Source organism: Cherax quadricarinatus, chromosome 22, assembly GCF_038502225.1.
Source record: "Cherax quadricarinatus isolate ZL_2023a chromosome 22, ASM3850222v1, whole genome shotgun sequence".
NCBI lineage: Eukaryota > Metazoa > Arthropoda > Malacostraca > Decapoda > Parastacidae > Cherax > Cherax quadricarinatus.
The window spans coordinates 26240137-26253335 of record NC_091313.1 but is presented as its reverse complement, the minus strand read 5'-3'; positions in this window follow the sequence as shown (position 1 = coordinate 26253335).

The following is a 13199-nucleotide window of genomic DNA, read 5'->3' as shown; positions in this document are numbered from 1 at the left end:
CAGACTGAAAAGTCGTCATGCAATACCATTATTAACAACTACTATAAAAATGGAATGACGTAATGGACTACACAATCCTTTTATTAAAAAAAATAAAAGGCAATGATAATAAGAAAATTGAAGAGTGATTTAAATCCCCAAAGTAGGACGCAAAATCTAGAAATTGTTTTTATTCTTTATTCTAATACATAAAATATTAGTGTATCGTACAGTATTCTTGAAGTTTATTAAATGTTTGACGCTACGGGCCCTCTGAGGCCGGTTTAAGGCTCTTGATCCAAGGAACCGAAGCTACCTTTCCCTTCATAGGGTAAAACTTAATCATATCCCATTTTCCAGGTGCAGTACTACCCTTACAGGTTTGGCTTATACCTTACCTGGAGTTTACCTGGAGAGAGTTCCGGGGGTCAACGCCCCCGCGGCCCGGTCTGTGACCAGGCCTCCTGGTGGATCAGAGCCTGATCAACCAGGCTGTTACTGCTGGCTGCACGCAAACCAACGTACGAGCCACAGCCCGGCTAATCAGGTACCGACTTTAGGTGCTTGTCCAGTGCCAGCTTGAAGACTGCCAGGGGTCTGTTGGTAATCCCCCTTATGTATGCTGGGAGGCAGTTGAACAGTCTCGGGCCCCTGACACTTATTGTATGGTCTCTTAACGTGCTAGTGACACCCCTGCTTTTCATTGGGGGGATGTTGCATCGTCTGCCAAGTCTTTTGCTTTCGTAGTGAGTGATTTTCGTGTGCAAGTTCGGTACTAGTCCCTCTAGGATTTTCCAGGTGTATATAATCATGTATCTCTCCCGCCTGCGTTCCAGGGAATACAGGTTTAGGAACCTCAAGCGCTCCCAGTAATTGAGGTGTTTTATCTCCGTTATGCGCGCCGTGAAGGTTCTCTGTACATTTTCTAGGTCAGCAATTTCACCTGCCTTGAAAGGTGCTGTTAGTGTGCAGCAATATTCCAGCCTAGATAGAACAAGTGACCTGAAGAGTGTCATCATGGGCTTGGCCTCCCTAGTTTTGAAGGTTCTCATTATCCATCCTGTCATTTTTCTAGCAGATGCGATTGATACAATGTTATGGTCCTTGAAGGTGAGATCCTCCGACATGATCACTCCCAGGTCTTTGACGTTGGTGTTTCGCTCTATTTTGTGGCCAGAATTTGTTTTGTACTCTGATGAAGATTTAATTTCCTCGTGTTTACCATATCTGAGTAATTGAAATTTCTCATCGTTGAACTTCATATTGTTTTCTGCAGCCCACTGAAAGATTTGGTTGATGTCCGCCTGGAGCCTTGCAGTGTCTGCAATGGAAGACACTGTCATGCAGATTCGGGTGTCATCTGCAAAGGAAGACACGGTGCTGTGGCTGACATCCTTGTCTATGTCGGATATGAGGATGAGGAACAAGATGGGAGCGAGTACTGTGCCTTGTGGAACAGAGCTTTTCACCGTAGCTGCCTCGGACTTTACTCTGTTGACGACTACTCTCTGTGTTCTGTTAGTGAGGAAATTATAGATCCATCTACCGACTTTTCCTGTTATTCCTTTAGCACGCATTTTGTGCGCTACTACGCCATGGTCACACTTGTTGAAGGCTTTTGCAAAGTCTGTATATATTACATCTGCATTCTTTTTGTCTTCTAGTGCATTTAGGACCTTGTCGTAGTGATCCAATAGTTGAGACAGACAGGAGCGACCTGTTCTAAACCCATGTTGCCCTGGGTTGTGTAACTGATGGGTTTCTAGATGGGTGGTGATCTTGCTTCTTAGGACCCTTTCAAAGATTTTTGTGATATGGGATGTTAGTGCTATCGGTCTGTAGTTCTTTGCTGTTGCTTTACTGCCCCCTTTGTGGAGTGGGGCTATGTCTGTTGTTTTTAGTAACTGTGGGACGACCCCCGTGTCCATGCTCCCTCTCCATAGGATGGAAAAGGCTCGTGATAGGGGCTTCTTGCAGTTCTTGATGAACACGGAGTTCCATGAGTCTGGCCCTGGGACAGAGTGCATGGGCATGTCATTTATCGCCTGTTCGAAGTCATTTGGCGTCAGGATAACATCGGATAGGCTTGTGTTATCCAAATTTTGTGGCTCTCATAAAAAATTCAATTTGATCTTCGACTCTCAGTCTGGTTAGCGGCTTGCTAAAAACTGAGTCATATTAGGACTTGAGTAGCTCACTCATTTCCTTGCTGTCATCTGTGTAGGACCCATCTTGTTTAAGTAGGGGCCCAATACTGGACGTTGTTCTCGACTTTGATTTGGCATAGGAGAAGAAATACTTTGGGTTTCTTTCGATTTCATTTATGGCTTTTAGTTCTTCCCGCGATTCCTGACTCCTATAAGATTCCTTTAGCTTAAGTTCGATGCTTGCTATTTCTCTGACCAGTGTCTCCCTACGCATTTCAGATATATTGACCTCTTTTAGTCACTCTGTTATTCTTTTCCGTCGCCTGTAAAGGGAGCGCCTGTCTCTTTCTATTTTACATCTACTCCTCCTTTTTCTTAGAGGAATAAGCCTTGTGCATACATCGAGTGCCACCAAGTTAATCTGTTCTAGGCATAAGTTGGGGTCTGTGTTGCTTAGTATATCTTCCCAGCTTATATCGGTTAGGACTTGGTTTACTTGGTCGCACTTTATGTTTTTGTTATTGAAGTTGAATTTGGTGAATGCTCCCTCGTGACTAGTCTCATTATGTCGGTCTGGGGCTCCGCGCATACATGTTTGAACCTCAATTATGTTGTGATCTGAGTATATTGTTTTTGATATAGTGACATTTCTTATCAGATCATCATTGTTAGTGAAGATGAGGTCTAGTGTATTCTCCAGTCTAGTAGGCTCTATTATTTGCTGGTTTAAATTAAATTTTGTGCAGAGATTTAAAAGCTCGTGTGAGTGTGAGTTTTCATCAGTGCTGCCTCCTGGTGTTATTACTACAATAATATTATTTGCTATATTCCTCCATTTTAGGTGCCTTAACAAGATGTTGGGTGTAGGAGCTGGAAGATTTTCCAGACAGTGGTCAATTTTTAACAGCTGTTCCTGGAATTACTGGGATGTTGCATCCGGAGGCTTGTAGACTACCGCAATGACTAGGTTTTGGTTCTCGACCTTTACTGCTAAAACTTCCACTACATCATTTGAGGCATTAAGCAGTTCTGTGCAAACAAGTGACTCTGCAATGTACAGGCCAACCCCCCCCCTTTTGCCTGTTCACTCTGTCACATCTGTATAGGTTGTAACCTGGGATCCATATTTCGTTGTCCAAGTGATCCTTTATGTGGGTCTCAGTGAAAGCCGCGAACATTGCCTTTGCCTCTGCAAGCAGTCCACGGATGAAAGGTATTTTGTTGTTTGTTGCTGGCTTTAGACCCTGTATATTTGCAAAGAAGAATGTCATCGGACTTGTGGTATTGTTGGTACTGGGGGGGGGATTATTTTTCCGGCATTAGTATCTGTATCTGTTGGTTTGGAGTGGAGGCCATCGACTGTGGTTCCACTCCAGGAATGACTGGATTTGGTGTACGATTTCTGCCATTTCCTGCCATTTTTTTTTCTTCCTGGCACTAAAAAACCTCTCCCTCTTGAGTGGCTGTGGCTACCCAGGTTTTCCCATGGCCTGGATGTTTTGTATCTTTTTGTCCCCTTTAGATGGTGTGCCTGGGAATTTAAGTTATAGCACAGTCTTTTCTGTACTGAAGAGGTACACATTTCAGAGTGAAAAAGCTTACAGGAAGGGAGTTTGCATTTTCCTGTTGTCATATGGGCATGGCATTTTCTAGGGTGGTCATAGTTGCACGTCCTGTCTGTTTTTCCAGATTTCCCATGTCTGCAGACACCAAGTGCATAGTATGTGCACAGGCTTGGTTTCCGTTTGCCTTGGGTTTCTGTGACTGTATTTCCTGTTGGTGCATGTTTCTCTGTCTTATTCCTATCCTCCCTAGCACCAACAATGGAGCTCCCACCAGTTGTTTTTGGTAATATATCCTCACTATTGCTAGTGAAGTCCTCTTGTTTGCTATTTCCTGTGGTATTTCTAGTTTGCAATATTGGTTTTATCTTATCTTTGGCTACAACATCCCCCCAATGAAAAGCAGGGGTGTCACTAGCACGTTAAGAGACCATACAACAAGTGTCAGGGGCCCGAGACTGTTCAACTGCCTCCCAGCATACATAAGGGGGATTACCAACAGACCCCTGGCAGTCTTCAAGCTGGCACTGGACAAGCACCTAAAGTCGGTTCCTGACCAGCCGGGCTGTGGCTCGTACTTTGGTTTGCGTGCAGCCAGCAGCAACAGCCTGGTTGATCAGGCTCTGATCCACCAGGAGGCCTGGTTACTGACCGGGCCGCGGGGGCGTTGACCCCCGGAACTCTCTCCAGGCAAACTCCAGGTAAACACTTGTTTCCCCACTATGGCTCCTGTCTCCTATGAGGTCATTTATATGTATTCCTTCCCTGCGTATAATTCCCGACTACCTGGACAAAATCTCCAGCTTCACCATTACTGTCTCCCAGGACAGTACATCCAGCTTCACCATTACTGTCTCCCAGGACAGTACATCCAGCTTCACCATTACTGTCTCCCAGGACAGTACATCCAGCTTCACCATTACTGTCTCCCAGTACAGCACCTCCAGCTTCACCATTACTGTCTCCCAGGGCAGCACCTCCAGCTTCACTATTACTGTCTCCCAGGACAGCACCTCCAGCTTCACCATTACTGTCTCCCAGGGCAGCACCTCCAGCTTCACCATTACTGTCTCCCAGGACAGCACCTCCAGCTTCACCATTACTGTCTCCCAGGGCAGCACCTCCAGCTTCACTATTACTGTCTCCCAGGACAGCACCTCCAGCTTCACCATTACTGTCTCCCAGGGCAGCACCTCCAGCTTCACCATTAGGAAACAGCCCACTGGGAAGAGATACTTCATCTCTACAGAACATGACCTTAAAACATTCCTAAGTGAGGCTCGACTAACAGAATCAGAGTAAAGTGCAGATAATACCCATAGTCCACCGTTAGTGTTATATTGTCATAAATTTGTGCCCCCCTAAAATTCTAATACCCCAACTACTTTTGATTGTCATTGTTGTATTCAACGACCATTCTACCTCATAGTCTTAATTGTGTTTAATATCTACAGAATCTATCTCCTTTTTTACAACTTACTACATCACTGTTCCATCTTATTTTATTATAAACTAACCATAATTTGTCTTCAATAATTCTACCTCACTTTACAAAAAACCATCTTACTCAATTGCCCAATTTTATTCTAAATCCCTATTATTGCCCAATTTTACTTTAAACTATATTGATCAAACTTATTGTAAACTTCTTTTATTGACCATTTTTACTCCATACTTTTTTGAAACTAGTATTTTCAACTACAACTTTTATATTATCCTGTTTACCATCTTACTAGCATATTATAACATAATCAAGTCATTCGCTCTATTTTTGGCCAGAATTTTGTATAATTTTTTTTTATTATTCTTTTGCTACCTTAATTTGTGTTTTTTATCCTGTCAATTTAAATCTAATAATACTCTAATTCTTGTAAACAACTTATATAAGACCTTAGTCACTAAGGTCTTATATAATTACAATTGAGAGTCTTGTTCCTTTATTATATTAATCACAGTTTTACTCTAGCTCATTCTAGCTCAATACATAGTCAATACCAAATTCACTATACTAGACCATAGTGCAATTACTAGTGAGAGACTGGTGCTATTTGTAATTTGTATTTTTATATTATTAGACTAAACCTAGTTGTACTATAGCTCTTTCTAGCTCAATACATAGTCAATACCAAATTCACTATATTAGACCATAGTGCAATTACTAGTGAGAGACTGGTGCTATTTTTAATTTGTATTTTTATATTATTAGATTAAATTCAGTTGTACCATAGCTCATTCTAACTCAATACATAGTCAATACCAAATTCACTATATTAGACCATAGTGCAATTACTAGTGAGAGACTAGTGCTATTTTTAATTTGTATTTTTATATTATTAGATTAAACCTATTGTACTATAGCTCATTCTAGCTCAAAACATAGACTCCACAAAAGTCATTATTAGACCTTAGTGCAATTACAAGTGAGAGTCTTGTTCTATTTTTAATTTGTATTTTTATATTACTAGTTTATACCTAGTTGTACTTTAGTTCATTCCAGCACAACACATAGACAACATCAACTTCATTATGTGTAGTAGTGACTATACCCTACATGACCAAAATACTCTAGCTATATACTTGTCCAAACTTCCTACCACTACAGATATCAGTAGTAGAACTCAACACACAACTCAGGATATAAATAACCATAATTTAAACCTAGAAGATGATTGATCACGTTGACCCTGATCTAAACCTCCATAATCTGACACCCAATCAAAACCTATTGGAAAGTAACTGCCTTTATTACACGGCATCACAAGCCACCACTATCCTAAACAATGCTAAAAGTCTATCAGTACTTAACTACAACATCAGGTCCTTAAGCAAACACTATGATGACCTCCTAGCACTCCTTGAATCACTAAAGACACCCTTCTCCTGCATTATTCTTACTGAGACCTGGCTTAAGCAGGACACAATAGATATCTACCCTCTACCAGGATACACAGCAATTCACAACTGCAGACCAAACCAAGTTGGGGGTGGTATTGCAATCTATTACTCTAACCAATTATCTTGTCTTAGCACCACTTGCTTTAGTGATGAATATGGGGAATACATTCTGCTAATTTTACTGTAAAAAACCTTAAGACGCCTATAACAATCGGTGCCATTTACCGGATACCTCACACAAACATCCCAAATTTCAGTGAGAAATTAAAGTCACTAATAACAAACAGACAAATGAATAAGCACCACCTTCTCTTAGCTGGAGACTTCAACATCAACCTTGGCTTACTAGATGATCAGCCTGTAACTGATTTCATCAACAATATGAACAACACACTTCTCATACCAACAATAACTAAACCAACCAGGCTCACTGAGACAAGTGCAACCATAATAGACCACATATGGACCAATATACTAGCCCCCCTTAAATCAGGGATAATCACAGATAGCACTACAGACCACTACCCTACCTTCCTCCTGACAAACATTAGTAAACCACCACTTGAATACAACAAAGTCTCATTTAGACTCCATGACGAGGCCTCAGTAAGGAAGTTCACAGCTGACCTAGAGACTATTGATTGGCCTACAGAATTCTCCAAGGCCAATGGTATTGATGACTGGACAGACATTTTTCTTAACAAATTACTTAGACTATACAACAAACATTGTCCTATAAAAACAAAACAGATCACAAACAAACGGCTTGGTTGCCCATGGCTAACCAGCACCATTCTGAAATCCAATGACAAGAAACACCAATATGAAAAGCAATATAGACAGGGCTTAATACACAAAGATATTCTTAAACACTATTCATCAGCTCTCACCAAAGTAATAAAGAAAGCCAAACAACTATACTACTCCAGTAGATTCACAGACACTAGAGGAGATATAAAAAAGACCTGGAAAACACTCTCTCAGATTCTAGGGACCCACAAACTGAGAAAAACCAAGAATATTGTCCTAACTAAACCTAATGAAACACCACTACATCCCACTGACACAGCTAACAAGATAAACGACTTCTTCTCAAACATAGGATCTAATCTCGCCAGTAAAATCCCACATACCAATGCCCATGCCGGAGACTACCTAGATGGGAATTTCCCTAATTCCTTCTATCTTGCACCAACTGAGCCCACGGAAGTCACTGAGATTATAAAGTCACTTAAAAATAACTCGGGGAATCTGTCTCATGTCCCACCATTACTGTACAAGCGAGCGGCCCATGTCCTTTCGCATGCTATTTCATTACTTTTTAACAAGTCACTAGAGACTAGCACCTTCCCGAAACTACTCAAGATGGCAAGGGTTACACCAATACATAAAGGTGGTGACCCTACAGACTTAAACAACTATAGACCAATATCTAACTTACCATTGCTATCCAAAATCTTTGAGAAACTCGTGCACAGGAGACTGTATTCATTTATAACGGCTCAAAACATACTCAACCCCTGCCAATTTGGATTCAGGAAAAATAAAAGCACTAATGATGCAATCATAAAAATGCTAGATCTGCTTTACACAACATTGGAAAATAAGGAATATCCACTAGGAATTTTTATTGACCTAAGAAAAGCTTTTGACACAGTAGACCACGACATCCTACTCCACAAACTTGATCATTACGGTATAAGAGGCCATGCGCTTGCTTATTTCAAATCTTACATTACTAATAGGTATCAGTATGTCACCATTAAAGACACAGCATCAGCAACACGGCCACTCGATACTGGAGTTCCGCAGGGAAGTGTCCTTGGTCCCCTGCTCTTCCTCATATACATCAATGACCTTCCAAACGTATCCCAAAACCTGAAACCCATTCTCTTTGCTGATGACACGACTTATGTCATCTCTCACCCTAATCTTGCCACCCTCAACACCATTGTGAATGAGGAGCTGATTAAAATATCGACTTGGATGACAGCCAATAAACTTACGCTTAACACTGACAAAACCTACTATATTATGTTTGGTAGCAGAGCAGGAGATGCACAAATTAACATTAAGATTGACAACACTAATTATCAGAAATAATGGGGGCAAATTCCTAGGCTTATACCTTGACAACAACCTGAATTTCAGCACCCATATCCAGCATATAACCAAAAAAGTATCCAAAACGGTTGGGATCCTCTCCAAGATACGATACTACGTGCCGCAAAATGCCCTTCTCACACTATACCACTCACTTATTTATCCATACCTCACCTATGCTATTTGTGCTTGAGGATCAACTGCAGCAACACACCTAAAGCCAATAATAACCCAACAAAAAGCTGCAGTAAGAATAATCACTAAATCCCATCCCTGGCAACACACCCCCCAACTCTTCATAGACCTAAACTTACTCCCAGTTCAGTACATCCACACTTACTACTGTGCAATCTACATCTACAGGGCCTTAAACTCTAATATCAACCTTGACCTAAAACGCTTTCTTGATAGTTGTGACAGAACCCACAGGCATAACACCAGACACAAACATCTCTACGACATTCCCCGTGTCCGACTAAACCTTTACAAAAATTCAATGTATGTCAAAGGCCCTAAAATCTGGAATACCCTACCTGAGAACTCTAGAACTGCAGACACATTCATCACCTTCAAAACTACCATTAGAAAACATCTTATCTCCCTGATACACCCCGTCAACTAACTACACGAATACCACCTGGTGGTTCACACTTACACTCACTCACTCCTTTGACCATAATCAGAAATATTAATCTCAATCTTAAAATAATGAATCCTTTGATACTCCAATACTGAAACTATGTATTGTGCCAAAACAAAAGCATTCACATTGCTAATACCAACTTACCTCATAATTTGTAATATTTTACAATTAAGAATAAAACTAAGTCTGCCCGAAATGCCTAGCCATGCTAAGCGTTCTAGTGGTACACTCTGTAATCACAATTTTACTACATGTAAACCACACAATAACCAAATTTCTGTAAACTCAGCATTGTAATCCTTATAGAGAATAAACTTTGAATTTGAATTTGAATTTGAATTACTGTCTCCCAGGACAGCACCTCCAGCTTCACCATTACTGTCTCTCAGGACAGCACTATCAGCCCCACATTTACTGACTACCAGGACATCACCTCCAGCCTTACAGTTTCTGACTACATGGCCAGTATCAAGGGCAGTACCATTCAGCCCAGACTTTTAATGTTCCCATCTGTTGTAGAAAGCTTCCAGGTTTTCTATGAAAGCAGCTTTGATGTTATCCTCTTTTAATACCCTTGTGATTTTAGTCCACAGATTTATCTCATTTGGGCATACCCAAAAACACTTCCCTGTTTTAATACCTTGAATATATTATTATTATTATTATTATTATTATTTTTGTTAACATATCGGCTGTTTCCCACCAAGGTAGGGTGGCCCGAAAAGGAAAAACTTTCATCATCCTCTACCCTTTCGCTATCCACTGACCTGCTGTTCTCCGTAACCTACTACTCATCCCTCTCCCTTTTGCACCTGATACCCTCGCTTCCTTCCTGCCCTGCAGCGCTGTATAGCCCTTGTGGTTTATACCATCTCAATATACCATCTCAAACGAACACGATTTCTCTACCTTCCTTAGAAAAGCTGACATTTCTGTAACAGATTAGATAAGTGCCCTTAATACATATATACGTGTGGTGCATATAGTGTACCTTACTATTATATTGTGCATTATTATTTTTATTATTTTTCATCACTAGCTAATGCCAACTACCTCCAATACTCTATACTTCTTTCTTACTGCTATTAATTGCTCATAATTTTAAATTACAAGTCAAATCTTACTCCAAATTAATAATATTCATTATTCTTACCTGTCCATTTAATTTTGTTTATCACTACTTGTTTTTTTAGTCACTTTTCATTGTGTATGCAATTAGTGTATATTCCAATTACTTTTTTGCAAGTACCAAAACTATCTTTTGCTAGCTAGTACCAACTACCTCATTTTTTTTTTTTTACTTTTTATTGTGCAATAAACTGCTCAATTTATTTAATATTACAAATCAGATCTTACTCCTAAACCAATATTATTTCATAGTGACCATCTGTCCATTTAACTTTGTTTACCATTACTTAATTTTAGTCCCTTATATATTTTTCCTTTATTTTAGCTTTATATAACTACCCTAGTTTATATATTCACAATTGTTAAAATAATCAAGGTGCTATTCTCAGGTGCTAAAGTAGAATAAGTTCACAATTTTGCCATTATATTCCAAAGCTCATTTATTTGATTACCACTTTATTGTTCACCACAACTTATATTAGTCCCTTTTATATTATAATTTTATACTATAATTCTAACTTTAAAGAATTACCTGTATAGTACTACCTACTATCATATTCCCAAGCTCCATTATTTGATCATCACTTTATTTGTATTAGTCCCTTTTATATTGTCTCCTTTATTTTAGCTTAAAAAAAAAAGAAAAAAAAAACTACCTTAGCTCATTATTTTACATTTGTTAAATAATTCAAGTGCTATTTTTTAGCTTAAGACTATTTACTTTGTTTTATACTTAATTCTAACTATAGATTCACTACAAATCTTATGATTACAAGCATTGATCCTGATACCAACCTCTTATTTAATGACTTAAATGAATCAAACAGTTACTGTAATTACTACACTGCAGAACAATCAAAGGCACTTCTCAGTGCCAACAACAACATAACTATCTTTAACTACAATATCAGATCTTTAAGCAAGCATTACGATGACCTCATAGCATTACTAAATTCCTTACATGCCAATATGTCCATCATTACACTAACTGAAACCTGGCTAAAGCCTGATAGTACAGATGTCTATGCCATTCCTGGTTACACAGTACACAGCCATACACAACTGTAGGCCAGACCAACAAGGGGGTGGCACAGCCATATACTACTCAGACAAACTAGAATGTATCACTAATACTTGCAAAAGGGATGAACATGGGGAATATATAATAGCCGAATTCAAATCCAAATACCTACAAAAACCTCTCACATTGATAAACATCTACAGAGTTCCACAGTCAAACATTAGCCAATTTAGTCAAAACCTAGGAAGTATGATAACTAATGCACGCATGAACAAAGATCACTTACTACTCTCAGGTGACTTCAATATAAATCTCCTGCAAGACCAGGACCCACACGTTACTGAATTCACAAACACAATGAGTAACTGTATGTTGCTACCAACAGTAACAAAACCTACAAGAGTTACAGAGACTAGTGTTTCCCTACTTGACCACATCTGGACCAACACCATATTCCCTTTAAAATCAGGCATAATTACAGATAATACCACAGACCACTACCCTACTTTCCTCATAACAACTCTTGGTAAATTACCCCAAGACACTACTAAAGTCACCTTCAGACTTCACAATGAGGCAGCCATTAATAACTTCACAACAGCAGTAGCAAACATTGACTGGCACACTGAGCTAGAAATCTATACAGATATTGACGAATGTATTAATAATTTTCTAAAAAAGACCCAATACCTCTATAACAAGCACTGCCCTAAAAAAACTAAACAGATGACAGCTAAGAGACTGAACAGTCCCTGGCTAACACCCAGCATTCTCAAATCCATAAATACAAAACACCAATATGAAAAACAGTACAGAATGGGTCACATAACCAGAGACCAAACAAAACGTTACTCGTCAATCCTAACCAGCCTGATAAGAAGGGCAAAAAAATTGTATTATGAGAACAGATTATCCAACTTACGAGGTGATATAAAAAAGACCTGGAAAACCCTATCAGAAATTCTAGGAACAAAAAAGATATCACGAAATAGCGAAATAAAATTAGCAAAATCAGATGAACCCCAACTCCCACCAACAGAAACAGCAAACAGACTCAATGATTTCTTCTCCACTATAGGACAAAACCTTGCCAATAAAATCCCAAGCTCAGATACCCCACCAAATGACTACCTCACCGGCAACTACCCGAACACACTGTTCCTAGCTCCGACTAACCCATACGAAGTCTCCCTTATTATCAACACACTAAAAAACAAGGCAGGAGATTTAAATACCTTACCACCCTTTATATACAAAAAAGTGTCACAAGTGCTATCACCAATCATTGCAACACTCTTTAACAAATCCATTGAATCCTCCACCTTCCCTACAGTACTCAAAATAGCAAGGGTCACCCCGATCCACAAAGGAGGAGACCAAACAGAGTTGAATAACTATAGGCCAATATCCAACTTACACCCTCTCTCAAAAATCTTCGAAAAATTAATTCATAAACGAATCTACTCCTACCTTATCTCCCAAAACATACTCAACCCCTGCCAATTTGGATTCAGGCCTAATAAAAATACTAATGATGCTATTATACACATGCTAGAACATATATACACTGCAATAGAGAAAAAAGAAGTCCCACTGGGGATCTTCATTGACTTACGTAAAGCTTTTGATACAGTTGACCATGACTTGCTCCACGTAAAATTGTCACACTATGGTATAAGAGGGCACTCCCTCAACTACCTCAAGTCATACCTCAGCAACAG